This window comes from Drosophila kikkawai, chromosome 2L, assembly GCF_030179895.1.
Source record: "Drosophila kikkawai strain 14028-0561.14 chromosome 2L, DkikHiC1v2, whole genome shotgun sequence".
Taxonomy (NCBI): Eukaryota; Metazoa; Arthropoda; class Insecta; order Diptera; family Drosophilidae; genus Drosophila; species Drosophila kikkawai.
In genome coordinates this window covers 13,580,351-13,598,568 of record NC_091728.1, presented here as the reverse complement: position 1 = coordinate 13,598,568, position 18,218 = coordinate 13,580,351, and the positions used below count along the sequence as shown (strand labels likewise).

The 18,218-nt window shown below is 36.6% G+C and overlaps 1 protein-coding gene and 1 long non-coding RNA gene across 2 annotated transcripts in view; both read left to right on the top strand.

Moving 5' to 3' along the window:
* Nucleotides 1-202: 202 nt before the first annotated feature.
* On the top strand, nt 203-1,522 carry LOC138929070 (uncharacterized). Its single transcript, XR_011445495.1, has 2 exons — nt 203-1,190; nt 1,270-1,522. It is a non-coding gene; the product is annotated as an uncharacterized lncRNA (long non-coding RNA).
* Nucleotides 1,523-3,753: 2,231 nt separating this feature from the next.
* Nucleotides 3,754-18,218, top strand: part of haf (leucine-rich repeat and fibronectin type-III domain-containing protein hattifattener) — a 55,443-nt gene continuing 40,978 nt past the window's right edge. Inside the window, exons 1-2 of the mRNA XM_070286331.1 lie at nt 3,754-3,866; nt 5,240-5,601. The gene's annotated coding sequence lies outside the window, so the exon portion shown is untranslated. The remainder of the gene's footprint in view (nt 3,867-5,239; nt 5,602-18,218) is intronic.

Genomic DNA, 18,218 nt, shown 5'->3' with positions numbered 1-18,218 from the left:
GGGCTATCTCCAAGGAATCCAGGACGATTTGGGGATTGGGATTATGGTTAGCGGTGTCTAATGAGTTGACATTAATGGGCATGGCATTCGCATTTATCCCAGGTGAGCACAGACAAAGTCAAATGCAATGAGCCAGAGGTGAGAAGAATTGAAAAGTTGTCCAGCGGCGGAAAAAAAGTACGAACAAAGGAGGCTTGTTAAATGCCAATTAAACTGGATGAATGGGACGAACAAAAAAATAGGAGGGAAAATGCCACTGGAGAAGCGTCAACATCCATAAGTCTAAAAACGGAGACCAGAAAAAAGATTGCTGCAAAAATAGACAAGCAAAGGATGAGAAGGAAAAGTCGGGAAACCCTAGAGAAAGAACTGAAGAAAAAACTACGCAAAAACGCTGTGAAAACTGTTTAAAAGGCTCCTAAGGCAGGGAAGTCACGAAAAAAAAAAGATTGCTGTGGAAAATAAACTAAAAATATACAACATGGCTTTACAAAAACTGAAATGAAAGACAGAAGTATCAAAGTGAAGAAAAAACTGTGCAAAAATGAGCATATGTACATTGAAATAGAGATGTCGAGTTCCTAAACGAAGCCTCAATTAAAAGTTCGAGTCCAAAACACGATGAAATGTTAATGATCCTAGACTGGAAGAGAGAAAAAAAATAAAAATAAAAGTCAGCCTGTAAATCACGTTAAGGTAAATGGAAGAAAAACAAGAAAATTACAGAGAAACTCTGACTAATTGCTGCTCATCGTAAATTCATAGCACACTTTTTGGGGCTCAATTAGGAACTCAAATTATTTAAAAATGTAACAACACAAGAGTGAAAAGTAATTATAATATTTCAAAAACGAAGCTAAATTCCCATTAATTTGTACATATTTAATATGACAATCCGATTATAAATCATCCAAATTATACCCATTTAAAAGCGACAAAATGTAGACTAAATAAATAGTACCAAAATCAAATCAGCATTTCTCCCGTTAAATAAATAATCAACTGGCTAATTATCATATGGAAAATGGTGACAATGATAATACGGCTGAGCTGGCACTGCTTTAAATTTTTGGCAAACAATTCGCACAATTAAATACGAAAAGTAAATATGAATTCAGGCTAATCTCGTGACACATTAGGGAAATTTTTAGGAGCAGCAGGAGGCGTCACGTCTGCCATATTAAGATATCGTAAGTCACATACATACATATATATATTTTTAATGTGCTAATTTTTCATCCATATTTTCCCGCTCGCGTAATCTGGCAGAGCGTGAAACACACACGTTGCATGCCCTCACGTGCTGCTGCTTTTGCCGGTCGAATCTTCCTGCCGGCTCGCTGCTCCTTCAGCCGGATATCCTTTTGTTGTTGAGCGCCTTCGACTTTTATCGCTGCTAATAGGCCACGTCACCTGCGAGAGCGGAAAGCAAAGATGAGGCCAAAAAGAGAGCAAAGCCAGGACAAAAACAAAAAATAAAACAGAAAAAAAAAAACATACATATAAAAGGCCAAGTGCAGCCTTGAGGCCTCAACTCAACGGCAGCCACAATTCACTCAGCCCAAAACAGGAGATAACAGAAACAATAACAGTAGCCAAAACAAAGTCAGACGATGGTGTACACTGTACAGTGAAGCTTGGATAGCAAAGAATTTTAAATTATACAAACAAAAGTATACAAAAATATATTTACGAAAATTACAAACGCAAAATATAGCAACTGATAATAATTTGCAAAATATGGTAAGAATATAAAATGTATAACCAAATTAAAAAATATAGGATAAGATTTAAATAACTGTTAATTTACATTTTAGTTAAATACTTTTAAATTTCATATTTTTAATGAGTTAAATAAATATTTATTTTATGATTATAGACTTTAAAATTGGTTTCTAAATGTGTGCACCTTGTTCTCCTTTTTATATAAATTAATTATTTGCTTAATTTTTAAATTTTAACCATGTAAATTTTTAAGTATTGTTGTGTTCCCACTGTTAAAGAATTCCTGACAAGAAAACTACCAGTTATGACTGGCATATTTGAAAACTTCTAAAGGAAGAGGATGTAAGGTAGTAAGTTTAAGCTCGTGGAAGAACGCATTCGCATAACTTGCAGATTCCCGGTACTTGTGGAATCTTTGAAGCCAAACTCGAACGTGAATGGGAATTCGGAAGTATTTGAGGCATCTCAGGGACTCGAGACTTCAGGCTCAACTATTTAAAGCTGCAGAAATACCCGTATGCTGCCGCCACATAATTAGTTGCGCTTAAAGTTTTCTCGGTGCTATGTTTTTTCTTCGTTTTTTAGTGGGTGTTTTTTTTTTCTCTAGAGGATGTTTGGCATATAGGTCAGGGGAGCAGTTATGGTGTGGGTTTTCTGTTTTCAGGTTTTGTTTATTTTCATTTGTTTTTGTTTTAGGTTGGGTGCGTGGTCTATGTTAAGTCTTCGTTCTGCAGATGCTGCTAACTCAGGCCGGCTTTTGTCGGCCTCTGCAATGTTAATGCTTTCTGTTGGCTACAGTTGATGTTAATGATTATGTTAAATAAATACAAAATATATTCAAACTGTGCATATTTTTAAATATTTTCCATATATTTGAATTTTTAATGAATGGCGAATCAGAATATACATAAATCATTCCATATTTGACCCTTAGATGACGCCAAGAAGCTTTTAAATAAATCCTTAATTTTTGTGAAAAGCCAAAGGTTAAAAAAATCATAACTAAGTCAAAATAGCATCAAATTCAATTCGGAAAGATTTTTTATGCTAGTTTTTTCTAGGTTAACAAATCTGCATACATAATTTAAAATTTTGAAAAATTAAAATTTTTTTTAATTTTTGAGATTTTTAATGATGTAACCCCTTATAAAATTTTGAAATTTTGAAAAAAAATTTTTAAATTTATTTTTCTTTCCGGCATGGCTAGAAAGACTCTCCTGTTAATGCTGATCAAGAATATATATAGTTTATAGGGTCGGAAATTACTGGTTCACTGCATAAAATCCTGATTCCTTTCAAAAAGACCGGAAATATTTAAACTCTTCAAATAAATATTTACCCATATTTTGTATGATATTTTTTTGGATACATCAAAAAATATTATAGCTTTTTCTGTGCAAGTTTTTAAATCAAATTTTTTGTGAATTTTAAATAATTTTAACCCCTTATAAAATTTTAAAAATAATGCTTTTGTCTAGATCAACTTGCCTATTGATGCTGATCAAAAATATAATGAATTATAGGTTCCAAAATGACTCCATCTGTAATTTAATTCACAATTAAATAATATTCTGTTTTCGCTAAAAATTAATTTCTAAAAGTAAATGAAAACTACAATAATTTGATATTTTTCTTTATATTTGTAAACAGTTAAATGTAATACAAATAAGCTTGTAATTGGTTGCTTCCCACTACCAAATGCTAATTGCCAATTTGGTTAGTTAATTGAAAGCCAATGTAAAGCCAATGCCTCTGCATGCCTGGCCAACTCAGGCAAAGCGATCAACTCGTGAGTTGAATGCACCACCGAAAATATTTTAATACTACACATCAAACCTTTATTTTCAAGGTGGCATGCACCACATCGAAGTTACCAGTGCCATAACAGTGGCCATAGCTTTGCAGAGCCGAAGTGGCTCTGCCGCGTCGCTGCTTCATCTTCGGGCGACGCCGCTGTTAGCCACTAACGTGGCGCAAACCCGACTTGCGGACTTTCGGTTCTTGGTTTTCAGTCACCTGTTAAGACTCGAGCGTTTCGGACGGTTTTTCCGGAAAAACGGAGAGAAAGAGACGCAGAGTGTGGAAAAGAAAGAGAGAGTGCACTCGCTCGCCGCGTACGTGTGTGTGCATATTGGTGCGTGGTAATTTTTGCATGCTTTTCCTTATCACGTTGCACTTGCAAATTTGCCTTCGTTCTGTTCTAAGCCAGTTTCAAAAACCAGTTTTAATTTTCGGTTTTTGGTTTTCGCGAGAAAAAGAGAGAGGGGGAGAATACCGAACAACGGTTTCTCCTCCAGCTAGAAATTTAAAACGCGCGCCGTGACGTCGCCGCTGTGAATTCGACGAGACTCTATCAATAGAAGTTTTTCATTTGATTTACCGTTAGGCGGCGAGTCTAACTTGTTGTCTTTGTCTTTGGCTGCTGGTTCTATCTACTGCCATTGTTGTTGTATTTGCAGTTGTTGTTGCTTTTCTCGAGTGGGCAGCTCCAGCGGAGCGTGCACATCTGTGTTTAGAAAGCAGCCACCAGAATCCACCGGTCTCTCCAACTTGCGCCTCTTGTTGAAAAATCAAGAAATAAATCAAGAGAAAAAAATCAAAAAAAAAAAAAAAAAAACAAGACAAAAACCAGAAATAGCAGAAGGCTTAATTAAATTTAAAGCACACACTTAACTTGACTCTCGGCTCCCCCCCAGATATTGACCGACTTCTGGGAGCGCATTAAACGAAACCGTTAATTGATTTGTTTATTTGTTGCGGAAAATTGTATAAATACCTCAGTCGAAAATGTAAATAAGTAAAAAGTTTGAGTGACTTTTTGTTTGCATATAATTATGTGTCACAATAGAAATGTAATTCTTGATAATTTGAAAATAAGAAATTTACATACTTGGCAAACATTTCATCTTGTGAAAACAATACAATTTTTAAAATAAACAAGTTGGCTTTAAGGAGAGCCTATAAAAATTTAAAATAAATTTAAAAATGTGTTAAGGTAAACCATAAAATTCCGAGTCTTTTCATTTAAAAACCTTTGCTTCCATTAGAATAATTTTAATTGAAATAATTGCTTTACATTATGTGGTATTTTAAATTAAACCCATTAAAAAACCAAACCAAATACCGATTAAAGAATTTCCTTTGAAAGCCAGCGCATTAAAATTTTACATTGAATAAAAAAAACACAAAAAAAAAAGGCCAAAACAAAGCGGAAATTACAAAGATTTTCGAATGCAATCATAATTATTACTCGTGGCATTCCAGCTGAGTTTTCATTCGTTTTGGTGGTTCTTTGGGAAAACCACACGAAAACATTCCGGTGGCAAACAGGTTGCCATAAACCCGAACAGCAGCAGCAGCAAAGGAAAATCAAACACGTGCACGGGAACGGAAAAGGTTAACGAGAAAAGCAACAACAACAACAACAAGGAGGAGGGAAAACCAACAGTGAAAATAAAAACAACAAACATCAGCAGTAACAGCATTACACTTTGTTTTTTTTCATCAAACACAGAAGAATAAACCAAATTTTAAAACCGCGCGCTAACTGAAAAATACGAAACAAAAAACGCATATAAAACGGGGAGAAAAAAAAAAATAAAAAACGGATATAAAGGAATTTCAAGCGTTTGGCATTTTGTCAACCAGTAAAGGGCCAAGCGATAAACAAAAAACGAAAAAAAAATAATAAAGGTAGAGGCGCGCACAAGTGGCTGCAACAAAGGGGCACCCGAATCCGCGACGTCTGACCCCCGAAAAGGAAAAACCGACCTTTGGCCGGAAAACGCTTGTTCCAGCACGCGAGGGAGGAAGGGAGACGGAGAAGCCAGCCAGGCTAGTGACGAAAAACAACAGCAACAGCAACAAAACAAACAGGTGAGAAGGAGACTTGCATGAATGAATGAATGCGACAGTGAGGGCAATGGAAATTGAGGGAGGGATGGTATGAATAAGTGTGTGTTGTGTGTATGTGTGTTGGAGTGAATGAATGAAAGCCAGAACTGAGAACTGTGAGGGGAAGTACAGTGAATACAAGGGAAATGTGGCCTTTAATTAAGAGTAATTTTTTAAATTAAATAAAAGTATTTCAAGAGTCAAAAATAGGTCTAGAAACTTAACTTGTGTTGCTCAAAATCACCAAAGAAGTTAATTTTAATATTTAAAATTCAAAAATAATACAAATTTCTGATTTTCCCTATCTCCAAATTCTTACTTGGGAATTTTAGGTGCACTCTTTGCATTTACTTTTATCACACGAAACATGAGAAGACCAGAGTGTGTAGTTTTCCTTTTTAAAATAATTAAGTAAAAAATTCTTATATATTTATTACTAGGTTTGGTTATTAGATTTTATTAAATTAAAAACACCACTTTCGAGTCCCCACTGTAGTGTTACTTCTGGGTGCGATGGAGTGATTGAAACTGATAAAGAATAATAAAAAAAGGCTTTTCTCGTGCACGAGGATTTTCCCAAACAATTCTTTCACGCCATGGTTGTTTTTTTGTTCCATCCGACTTCCCCTCTAAAGGGGCGAGGGGCAGAGAGGGGAGAAAATGGAAAAGGGAAGCCTGCTCAATAAGCAATTAATATGCACAAGTGTCTGCCTGGCGAGTTTCCACCAAAATCTCCGAGTGGAAATGGTCCCGGGTTTCGTCTGCCGCGCTTACTGTGTGAAAAATGGAAAAGAAAAAATAAGAAAAGCCGCGCCCAGCAGGGGCCACATTGTTACGGGTTTTCCACGCAGAGTGTTAAGAGCTTAATTTAATTTCAAAAAGGTTTTTCAACTTAATGAAAAGTTGAATCTGGTTTTGTCAAAGAAAATGAGACACTGGAGAATCGAAGGGAAACTACGGATAGAAAAGATGACTACTTATAAATATAAACAATTTTGAATGATGACAATTTATAGCATAGAGTTATCTATAAGTTTGCGATGTTTAATATTTAAATGAATAAATTGTTTGAGCAATGAATAAATTTAATGAATAAAATTTATTGTAATTATAGAACAATCTCCTATTAATTATAGCGAAAAGCTTTCCACGAATCAAAATGAGGCATGTGTAGCATTACCATTAATTTCAACATAAATCAGGTTCTATTATCTCAATTGAACATTTTCTTTGAGTAATTCAATACTTGTGACAGGCATTTTCAGCTTTTATTTAGACATTTATAAATTTCAGCCCAGTCATCAGTGCAACTTTAATCTGTGGAAATTTATATTTGCTTTGTAGCTACCAAGAAAATTTAAAAAGAAAATATAATAAAGTATTAAAACATTTTTTCAAGGGGTTAAAGTTGTCTAGCAAAATAAACAAAAGCTTATTTTCGTTAAATTTAAATTGTTACTTTACTTTTCCTTACTTTATTTTCACCCTTTTTCACTGAGTCCCTGATTTTGGTGGTACCTCAGTTCCCCAGCAAGTAGCAAGTAAAGTTAACCAGGAAAAGTTGCAAAAACCCTCAGAACGGGAATGCCAAAAATACGCAAAAAACACAACAAAATATAGGGAGACCGACAGCAAAAGAAAAACGAATTTTGTTAAAAGAAAAACAATGCCACAACAGAGGGACTGAAAATAATGCGCTACGTATTGTTGTAGTCAACTCGATTCCGCCGAGACTCTTGTGAAATATCGCACTTTGCTTATAGAAATGGTTATCTATGCTGGAAATAGAAATTCAAGAAAAGTCCGAATAAACAAAAACACAAACAGTAACAAAACGTATGGCAAACAAAACGGAGAAAAACCAAAGAGAGCACAACACTTACACAGCACAGCACAGCACAAAGTAATGTGAAACACAATAAAAGTGTCTAACTCTATGAAGAAATGAAAGTCAAATTGCGTGTGTGTGTGTGTGTGTGTGTGAAAAGGGGGGGAGCTTGGGGGGTTAGCTAGGGCCATAATGGTGAGAGGGGGATTCATCTCAGACCCCCCTTTTATGGCCTCACTTCTCACAGCATCCCAGCATCTTGGCCCGGCTTCATTAGCGGCAATTGAGATTGTTATTCTCTTTCGTTGATCTTGATCGTGAACTCGAAAATATTTAGAAAATGTGTTAAAGCCATGGCCAAGAATTTGAGAGGGGAGGGGAGGCTCGTGTCTGGGTTTTGAGAAGAAAGCGTGCAAATTATGATTTCTAGGAAACTGGGTGCCTGAAGACTGCCAAACGCACCTGCCTAGGTATTATGGTATTCTGTAGGCACAGTGTTTGATATAGCAATTTAAAGAAGATAAAACATGTTAATTGGTTTTGTAATTATATGTTTTATTAAGAATTTTGTATTGTACAAAGAAATCTAACAAAGTCAAGTTGTATCTTCTTGGCTTAACAATTTATCCGAGTCAAACTTTACTACCTTCTTAACCGTTTATCTTGCCCATCAAAACCACAACCACTTCCCCAGATTCTTGTCTGTCCGAATCCCTCGCAAATAATTGAATTATGATCGGGGGGAGTTTGTCAAGAAAGGCAAAGGGGGTTCGGAGACTGACAAAGCTAATGAACACTAAGTGAACTGAAGGGTAGTCGAGTGAGTCGAGAAGACAGGGCAGGGCTCCTCCTCATCATGATGAGCAACACAGTGAGGTGATAATGATGATTATGCTGCCACTCAGAGGCCCAGAATGTAAAATGTGCTGGGGAGAAAAGGAAAATAATAAAAATGATTCGCGGCAATGAACTCGAACCAAGAAATGCAGACAAACAAACGAAAAAGAAGTGGTAGAGGCAGTTGGAGAAGAAAAAAAGAACCACCAGCATGCATAACTAAAGAGCCTGGCCACAAACACACAGAGAAAGAGATGGGAACACGGCCAGAGAAAGAGACAAGAAGAACACGCAGCATGCGACTGCTGCAGTGGCAGTGGCAGTGGCAGTTGCTGTTGTCAGTGCATCATTATCCGGCGGAGATTTTTGTTGGCCTATTAGAAGAATGGCCAGTGGCACAAAAGTTTTCATCTCTGCAGCTGCAAAATAATGCTGGCTGACACTGAGAAATATTATAAATATTTAGAAATTATAGAAACAAAAAAATAAATTGGGTAATGTTATATTAAACTAGCTTTCAAAGACCCTTTTGAGTACACTGCTTTTTCTGCTAAGAATTCTTCAGTCTTCGAGTCACGTTTATAAAACAAACATAGGTCCCAAACAAATTCTTCAATACCAATTTATAATAATTTTAATACTATATTTACTAGAATTTTCTCCATGTGCCCCTTCAAGCTTCAAGATGCATCTGCGTCATCTGTTTTTGACTAAAATGCAGTTGGCAGGAGGGTGAAAAAAGAAGATTAAACTATGTGTACATATACTATACAGAGAGAGGTCATTCATCCAGAGTTTATCACATTATGTTATGCCTAAGCCCCCGCCTTCTCTGCCTTGGCACTTTATTAACATATTTCTTTTTTCCCTTTCCAACTACCTGTTTTTTTTCTATGTTAGCGGCTCTTAGTGTTACTTGGAGTGTTGTTGTTGGGTCTATCAAGAGTGGTTATGGTCTTGGCGGTTGTGGATTTACGTATTGTTATTTTTCTTCTTGTTGCGGGTTCTTTAAATATTTGTTAATGCCTGGGTTTATGGGCTCTTATCTAAAGACTTTCTTTCGGATTTGAGGCTAGAGGTTAAAAATCTAAGAAGTGCTAAAATAATAAACCTTTGCTTAAGAATCTTGTAAGACTAGATTCTGCCTAGGTAGAATATTCTGTTCTTTAATTTGAGGTCTAAGATTTATATTTTAGTTATTTGGAAGTAAACTTTTTGAAGGGTATTTCCTGACCTATTCATGTTTTTGGCTTTTAAGAACTCTCTCTATATTTCTGTGGCTTTTTCAGCCCTCATTTCCTTTGCCTGGCAGGGTCGGAAAAATGTGGGGGAGAGGTGGAAGCTGGTAGAAAAAGGTGGAAGGAGAGATGGAAGCTGGTAGAAAAAGGTGGAATGAGAGGTGGAAGCTGTCTGGAAAAGATCCCAACTTGGGTCCTGTGCCTTTCCCTGACCAGAACCCATAGCTCCACACTTCTTTTACGGCTGCTGGTGACGCTTGCTTTGTGCCTGCCTATTTTTCTTTTCCGCTCCCTTTTTTTTTTTTGGCCTACGGTTTTTGGCCAACAGGAAATGGCCGACATTAGACTGGGCTGGCACGTGTTTATGTTGCCTTGCTGTTATTTTATGCTCCACGCTGGGGCAGGAAATGCGACAGAAAAATGCATTTGCAGTTGCCATGGAATTTCCTCTATTCAGGAAAAACTGTTGGCAGTTTCGCATCTGCTTTTCGTTCTCCAAATGTTTTTGGTTTATTTTTCACCCAGCGTTTTTTTAAGCGCTTCAGATTCTATTTCTATTTCGGTTTAATTCCGAAAAGAAATAAACGGCGATTTCAACTTTATCTGCTGTATGTACATATGTATGTATATAGTAGAGATAGAATGGAATTACGTTTTTATGGTTCACCTATAAAGCCAAAATAAACGACGATTTTGACATAATTTTTATTTTGGGAACCCAAATTGAACGTTTAATGGCAACTATCAAAATGAATTGGAGGATTTTTTTAAAAGCATGCTAAAATCTGCTTAATATAAACGGATTTAAGTTGGATTTTTATTAGAACTTACGATATTTTTAATTTTGTTAATGTTTAGTTAAAGTAAACGTCTTAGTTCCAGATTATTTTCAAATTAAAAAGAGGTTATATATGTGAAATAGCTTTATAATAAAGAAATAATTTTAGAGAACGGTTTTACTAGTAAAAAGAATACATTTTTTATTTTGAAATTATTAATTAGCAAATTATAAATGAAATAAAAGCATTTACACGGTTGAGGAATAATAAACTTATAATTAGATGTTGTAAATCATTTTATAATCATTTCATCAGCCTTTACATCTTTTATCTCAACACTCGATAGATGCCAGTTTTCGCTTTAGTTTTCCACTTATTTGAAACCCTTTTGAAGAATTACTCCCTACTCCACCGCTCATTAAAAAGAAAAGTCTTTTGCCTGGGGCTGGTCTCTGGGAAGTCACTCTGCCCGGAAAAGTGCAGCTGCAGCAAGCCAAGCGTCCATTTATGCATTTATCCAGCTCTCCATCTACACTATGCTGCAAGGCATTTATCCAGCTCTCCATCTACACTGTGCTGCCAGGCACTGGCCTTCATCGAGCTGAAGAAAAGTTGAGGGAAAAGCAAGAGAACCAAAACTCCGAAACTTGGTGGCTTCGTCTGTCTTTTGAGTTTTTCCCACCTCCACAGTATCTTAGTTTGTATTGCGGTTCATTTGCATTATTTTAATTCATTTTTTATTCATTTGGGGCTTTTGGTTCTCAAAAGATTAAGAAGAAAAGGGGGAATAGAACTTGAAATTGATGTTCTGTATCGATGAATCGGAATGAAAACGAAAATGCTAAGAGGAAAATGGATGGTTACGGTTCTTTGGGAAGCAACCGTTATGCCGACTGCATACACTTAATTAATTTTCAAATAAAATGAAAATAGTAGAAAACCCACAAAACTACTCGGCATTCCATATGGCAAAACTTTCAACTTACAATTCAATTTATTTTTCTGTTGAAAAATAAGAAAAAGTAGAACAGAAAAAAAAAGAGCAACGACAAAGGCGGCGATAGAGCAAAGGTAAAAAGACAAATTGCAACTTTTTGAGGCACAAAAATCACAGTTAGCAGATAGTTTCACCCCCCCCACCATCCAGCAGACCTCCCAGGACACAAAGGCACAAGAAGAAACTTTGTCCTGCTGCCAGGACACTTGAAACAAATTGCAATTTGTGCCTTTTGCCTACATACCGAGGGTTAAATGGGCTTCCCCGCTGGTTTTGTGGGCGGATGATGTTCGTGCGGGGTCTAGTGTTGCCTATAAATTAAGTGCAGCAATTAATAATTAAAAAAGCGTGTTAATTAGAGAGAGAGAGCAACACACAGAGCCAAAAAAGGGGAAAAGATCGAAAGAGAGAGAGAGAGAGCAAGGGAGCACCGATGGAGCTAAAATGTTTTGGCTAATTGCGATTTCAATTAGGCGCATTAAGGAAATCCTTTTGGTAAATACTATACAAGCCACAACCAAATTTAATGGCATTTTTAAGTAACGTAACATTAAAGATTAAGTGCATTTGAATAGGTCATTAAGGGATTATTAAGGATATATTTTTAAAAAATATTTTATAAACAAAGTTGATATATTTGGTATTAAAAATAAATCATAAGAAGCTTTTATATATGAAACAGTTCAGTTTTTAAAAGTACTTTTACTTATGTCAGCCCTGAAATCAGGCACTTCTAACTTATTTACCCACCTTAAACACTTAACTTCAGTAAGTAATATTAAGTGCTGGTGAATATTAAGTTGATAAACTTAATATTTAAGTCGTGTGAATAAATTGAGCATGTCACATCAGCTAAAACTAACTGCTGCTGTTATGCTTACTTATCCATGTTCATCGCTTAGTCTGTCACCTTACACTAGCTCCAAAATGTTCATTTACACCTCTACTACTAAAGAGTATTATTCGGCAGTGCCTGCTTGCTTTTGGCCAGCACTGTGCCGTGTGTATTATCATTAAGGTGGCCATTTCAGCTTTGTTTCCTTTTGCTTTGCGCACCATTTGATAGCCAAAAACATTTTTCGCTGACAATTCGCTTGGCCAACTAACGGTGGCCATCCCCCTGTCCTCATATTTCATTTCATTGTCCGCGATTTTTCCTCCCCCAGGACGAAGGAAGGATGCAGCATTTGCTGACTGCTTAATATTTCACCGGACTTCACCGAGTCCCGAGTCTTTTATTACATAACTCGGATTAGTTGGGCGAGAAGGCAGAAGGGACAAAACACTTCAATGTCTGGTATCCGGAATGCCCCTCACGTCCATTGGCATTGCCTAATTTAGTTATGCATCCAGAACCAGACACTACCACGATTCATAACCGATACGCATTGATTATTCACAATCAATCAGCGTATTGAATCCGGCCTAGTCCCGTTACGATTCCATTTCCCGTTACGACTCCATTTCCATTTCCATATATCCCACAGCCACATTTACATTTACTTGGAGACCACAATTAGTTGCCAGGCTGCCCACGGAATGGTTCTTCTTCGATTCGCCGAATTGCAATTGGATTTGCTGTGCCAATTAGTTAATTAACGGATAAGTGAAATAGGGTATGAGGAGAGTGAGAGGGGCGGGAAGTAAGCTAATAAATAGGGAGATACATAAAGGAAAGAGTAAATAGAGTAAATAGAAAATATAGGAAATGTATACAATAAAGAAAATTATAGGATTTATTTAAATTATTTTGAAATATTTAACCCAATTAGATTGAGCTAAGTAAACGCTCAGTAAATCAGTTATTAATATAAAATACTTTTTCAAAATAAATCTGTAGAACTACCACGAACCCAAATACTTTATAGAAAGCTAATCAGCCGAATATAATCACAGAAATCCACAAAGACCCCATCAGCATTATTCCATATTCTGGAAAGCAAACCAACGACATTTAAACGCGGTCCAGCTGAAAGCCCAGAACAAGCCAAACCCCCAATCGAACTGAACAATCGCTTCGCATAAAACCGATTGCGAGTCACAACCTGGCAAATACCCACGAGCACGAACACAAAGGCTAAGCGGCTTTGGTTTAACTCTAACCTGAAGTGCAATTGCCGGTGGATTGTGCAACACTGCGTATGCGCAACAATTAAGTTGGCAATTTTCTGTGGCGGCTTTTGTATTTAATTTATTTCCTGGCATAAAAAACACAAACAGAGACCCATTTTAATGAAGTACAAATACCAAAAAAGTTAACAGCTGGAAATTCATTAGCCAGAGTCTCTGATTTAGACCAATTTAAATTAGTTGCGCAGAGTTTGGACAAAGCAAAAAACAAAAAAACTAGCAAAATTATGCGAATCCAAACTGACCCGAATGGAATACCAGTAAAAATAAAAAAAAAACCCCAAAGCATAGTTTCTAATGAGGCAAATTAAGCAAACGTCAAACAATTAAAGCAAAAGCAACAAATGAGCGTGTAATTATTTTATAATTAAATTCCATTTAGCCAAGACTTGTGTCGGCAGTTGGCCTACGAATTTGTGTAAACTTTTGTGTGTGCATTTTCGTCTGCAGCAAGTGCAACAGGTGTAAATTACGATGGTGGCGCAAAAAACAAAAAATTAAAAAACAAGAAAAATAAAAGGGTGATCTTGTGGACAGCGGGGTGACAGCTGTAATCGCTGCAATCAACTCAAAACAACAACGTGAAAAACAAAAGCAACTGAAAATCCGTTTCCGCCACTGCAAATTAGTGAATTTTGTCAGCGGCAGCGGCAGTGGGTCAACAAAAAGGCTTTTGGCCAACTCACCAGACAAGGGTCAGCAAGTGGAAAAAAACGGCAAAAAAAAAAGAATAATGAACTGAAATAGAGGCAAAAGCCAAGTTATGAAATGCAATTAATGAGAGGACAAAATAGTGAAAGTTGAACTAAAAAAAGGATAAAGAAAAATAGTATTGTTAAATAAGGGAGATTGTAAGGTCTTTAAAAAATAAAATAAATTATAAAGAGTTATAAAAATAAAGGGTATATTTGTAATTAAGGCTTTTTAGCATAAATTTCCCATTAAAAAAATATTTATAATAAAAATAAGGTTACTTTTTCTTTCTTTAAATATTGCTTTCTAAGCAAAATCAATCGTGCATAGTTTTTCTCACGATAATATCCGCTTTTACTATGTTAAAAAAAAAATGTATATATTTTATAACTAGTCAAGGTTCACAGACAATCGTGCTTGCACTCAATAGCTGCCTAAGAAAACTTTAAAAATATATAAAAGAAATATACAAAGGCAGCAAAATTTCATAACGAAATTATAAAGTAAACTTCTCCCTTCAAATAGAGTTCAACAATTAAGCAGCTGACTGCACTCTGTAGTATTTCTATTCTGAGTTGGCCAGACAAAGTTATAATTTGCAGCATTGTTGCCGCTGTCTGGTCTTATTGTTGCTATTTTTGTTGTTGTTGCAATCGAAGCTGGCTAAAAATTGGTGAAAGTCAGCCAAGTAAGTAAAGTTAGTCTCTTTGCAGCCGCCCCCTTGCGGTCGCTCCATGTGCGTGCAGCGATTTTATTTTTATTTTATTCGAATTTCTGTAGGAATCTGTGCCTTGTGGGAGGTGCTGGCTGGCACTCGATTGAGCCTTCTAGAGTGGAGTGAACTAGTTTCCATTTAATGGCCAGAGCCCAAGAGGCACCAGCAAAGAGAGCATGAAATGTGCAACGAGTTGTGGCAGCCGCACAAAAAGATTTATTGAAGCCGTAGCTGCTGGTGCAGCTATTAACAAAATTACTTAACAAGCGGCCAAAAAAAAAGAAACAAAAAATAGTATATAGTAGAGAACTACAGCAGCAGGAACTCCCTGAGTTATTGCCAGTCGGCTGAGTTTCGGTTTCTGGCCAGGCCCAGAAAGGTTGGAAGCCTGGAAGGCTGCAACCGCAGGCATAGCAACTGGGCGGGAGCTGGGAGCACCGACCTTGGGGCCGACAATATATTCTATTTAATTGCATTCGCGGCTCAGGCCGAAGGAGAAGCCCCCAGAATGAAAGGACACTAAGCCGTTGTCCTGTATTTTTGGGCAAAGAGGCGTGGCAATCTCCACATGTGGCAACATCTAGTGTGTGTTGCAACTCCCAGCACAATGTGGGGAATGTTAAGCCCCGGATTACAAGGGACATCAAAAGTGGGCGTTGCTGGGAGCTTTGATTTATGATTGCACAATAGAAAGATAAAGCCACATAGAGAGGAGTTTATATATATATATATATAGATATATGAATAGATGCAAGTGTATATTGTTAAGCCCTGCAGAGTGCACTGTAGTAAGAGGTTTACAAATTAGAGGGTTAAATACCTTAAATTAAATAGAGTTTTAAGTGAGAAGCAGAAACATTCTAGCTTAGGGAAAAATAGAAAATAGTTTGATACTTATTCGCTAAATGGAAAAGCTATTTTCTTACCAATCAGCACTTCTTCATTACATCCCAGGAAACCATTCTCCGCCTTTTTCATTTGCCATTGATTAGTGCTTTTTCTGCCATCAAACCCTTTTTCAGGCAGCCGCAGATAATGTTATCGCTTGCTTGCCTTTTCTGTGTTATAAATTTTCGCTAACGACGCCCCTGACACCAAAGGGAGTTCTTTTGTTTTGTTTTGGTTGGGGTTATTTCCTACTGGACTATCGTCCAGTCACAGCTTTGGTTCCTGCAGCGAGAGTCCAGCAGCAATTTCACAGGACAACAGCAGCAGCAACAACGCAGCTACACAGTTAGAAAAAATAAACCAGGATTAATTTATGATTGTTGAAAGTTATATAAACAGTGAAAATATTTTTAAAAAAGTCAGGCTTACTTTCCCTTATACATCCCCCATCTAAATATATTTTCTCCAAGTGTACTAGCAGCAAAACCAATTGCGGTTGCCGCTTGCCAATCGGCAAAAGTTGACGACCGCAGCGCAGCAATTGAAAGGCTATAAAAACAAAAACAAAATCAAGGGGAAGGACACCCAGTTGGGTCGATGCAATTTTTTATTTTGAAATTTGCAATTTTCAAATCCAAAACTATTTTTTGTGTATGTGAGCTTCAAAAGCAATTGGAAACGGACACAAAGCGCTGAATGAATTCACTATATATGGTAGGTTCCCCCCACCGAAAAAAAAACCAGCATCCACAACCTGATTTCTCTGTCTGTCAGTTATTTAATTAAATGTTGCAAGCACTTTTTTGAGAAAAGAGAAGCTCCATAAGGGCGTGGCAGGAGATGGAGAGGCCTGCCCTATTATTAGCCATCGGGAATTGGCAATGATTATTGGCAGTTCCATGGAAGTGCATAAATCATGAATTTGCCTAAACTATTTTTAGGGCCCATCATCATATTTCTCTTACCACATCCACACCTCACCTTTTCGAGTTGCCCGTTTTCTTTGGCAGCGCTTCAAGGACGACGTGAAGCGATGGGAAAAAAATTCAAAAAATTTCCAAGTCAAGGGCTAAATAAACTTTGTCGCCCTGGCAAAAGAGCAAAAGTGTTTGACACTGAGAGAAAATGTGTGGAACTAGAGAAAAACTATAAAAACTTGACAATTTTAAAATGACTTTAAAATTTGCTTAAGCTTTTATTTGATTTCATGTAGTTCAAGTAATATAATTTCTTAAATAAATAAATAAATTTCTTCTCTTAATCAAACTTTTCCTCTTCAACTTCTTACTTCTATAAATTTTTTTGATTTTTATTTCCTATGCTAAAGCATCTCAATATATATTCTCTTTTCCACTTGAAACATCTATTGCTTTCCCTGCTCGCTACATATATGTAGATGTCTATCAATTTGAGCTGCTATCCTTGTGCATATCCTTTAGCCATAGCTCACTGTCGGCAGCTTGTCTGGCCCGCTTTTGGTCTTCCGCCCTCTATATCTCTTCACCCCCTCCTGGGCTTACTGTGTAGGAAATTTATTGAATTTAATATGCATATTGCAAGGAAAAATTTATGCATTTTTTTACCATATGCCGGTAGCTTTTTCTCCTTCAAATCCTGGTTACTCGTATCCTTTATTGTCATTAAGTGTTGTGCAACATCAAAATTGTTTTTATTGTTCTTTGCCTGAGATGGAAAATTTCAATTTGAATTTTCGTTGGCAGCAAATTCAAGTTAAAATTGCTCAAAGCTTTTTTATTATCAATTTACGGAGGTCTTTTTAAAAGGGAATTTTTTTTCAGCACCTACTGAAAGCTTTTACAATTTTATTTATCTTATAGTTTAGCAACACAATTATTTCTAATCAAAATGAAAGTGAATTTAAAACAAATCATTCTAGTAAATAGGTCAGATCAATTAGTAAGCTCCTCTTTTTTGTACTAATTTTCATTTCATTTTTCTCTCTTTCCAGGTAATTAACAAAACTACAAACTATACTCAAAAACAGGTAAAACCCCTCTAAACAAATCCATTAAATTTGAACTAAAATTCGGGACCCAATCTCCCATTGACCCAAGCTTTGACCCAGTCCCCGATCCCGCAGAGACTTCCACTAATTACGTGTGTTTTTGGCCATATGTATGTATATGTGTGAGAGTGTGTGTGTGTTGGACACTTTTACGAACTTCTCTCAAATGACGCATTAAGTCGGGCCATTAACTTTCAGCCCAATGACCCCGCTAAGACAACAACGAAAAATGTGGAAAAATAGGAATAAATGGAGGGGGAAATAGACAATATAAAAAGGAGGAAACCCCGAATTAAAATTAGAAATATTCAAGCAAGACACAAATGAAACACTAAAATTGCACATAAAACAAAATAAATAACCAATTAAGGCGGCGACGCTGGGGAAAATTCCCTCGGAAAATTCAGTGCGCGAATTTCATTAATTAGCCATAATGGCCCAAACCCTCAGCGGGTGGTGGTGGGCGAC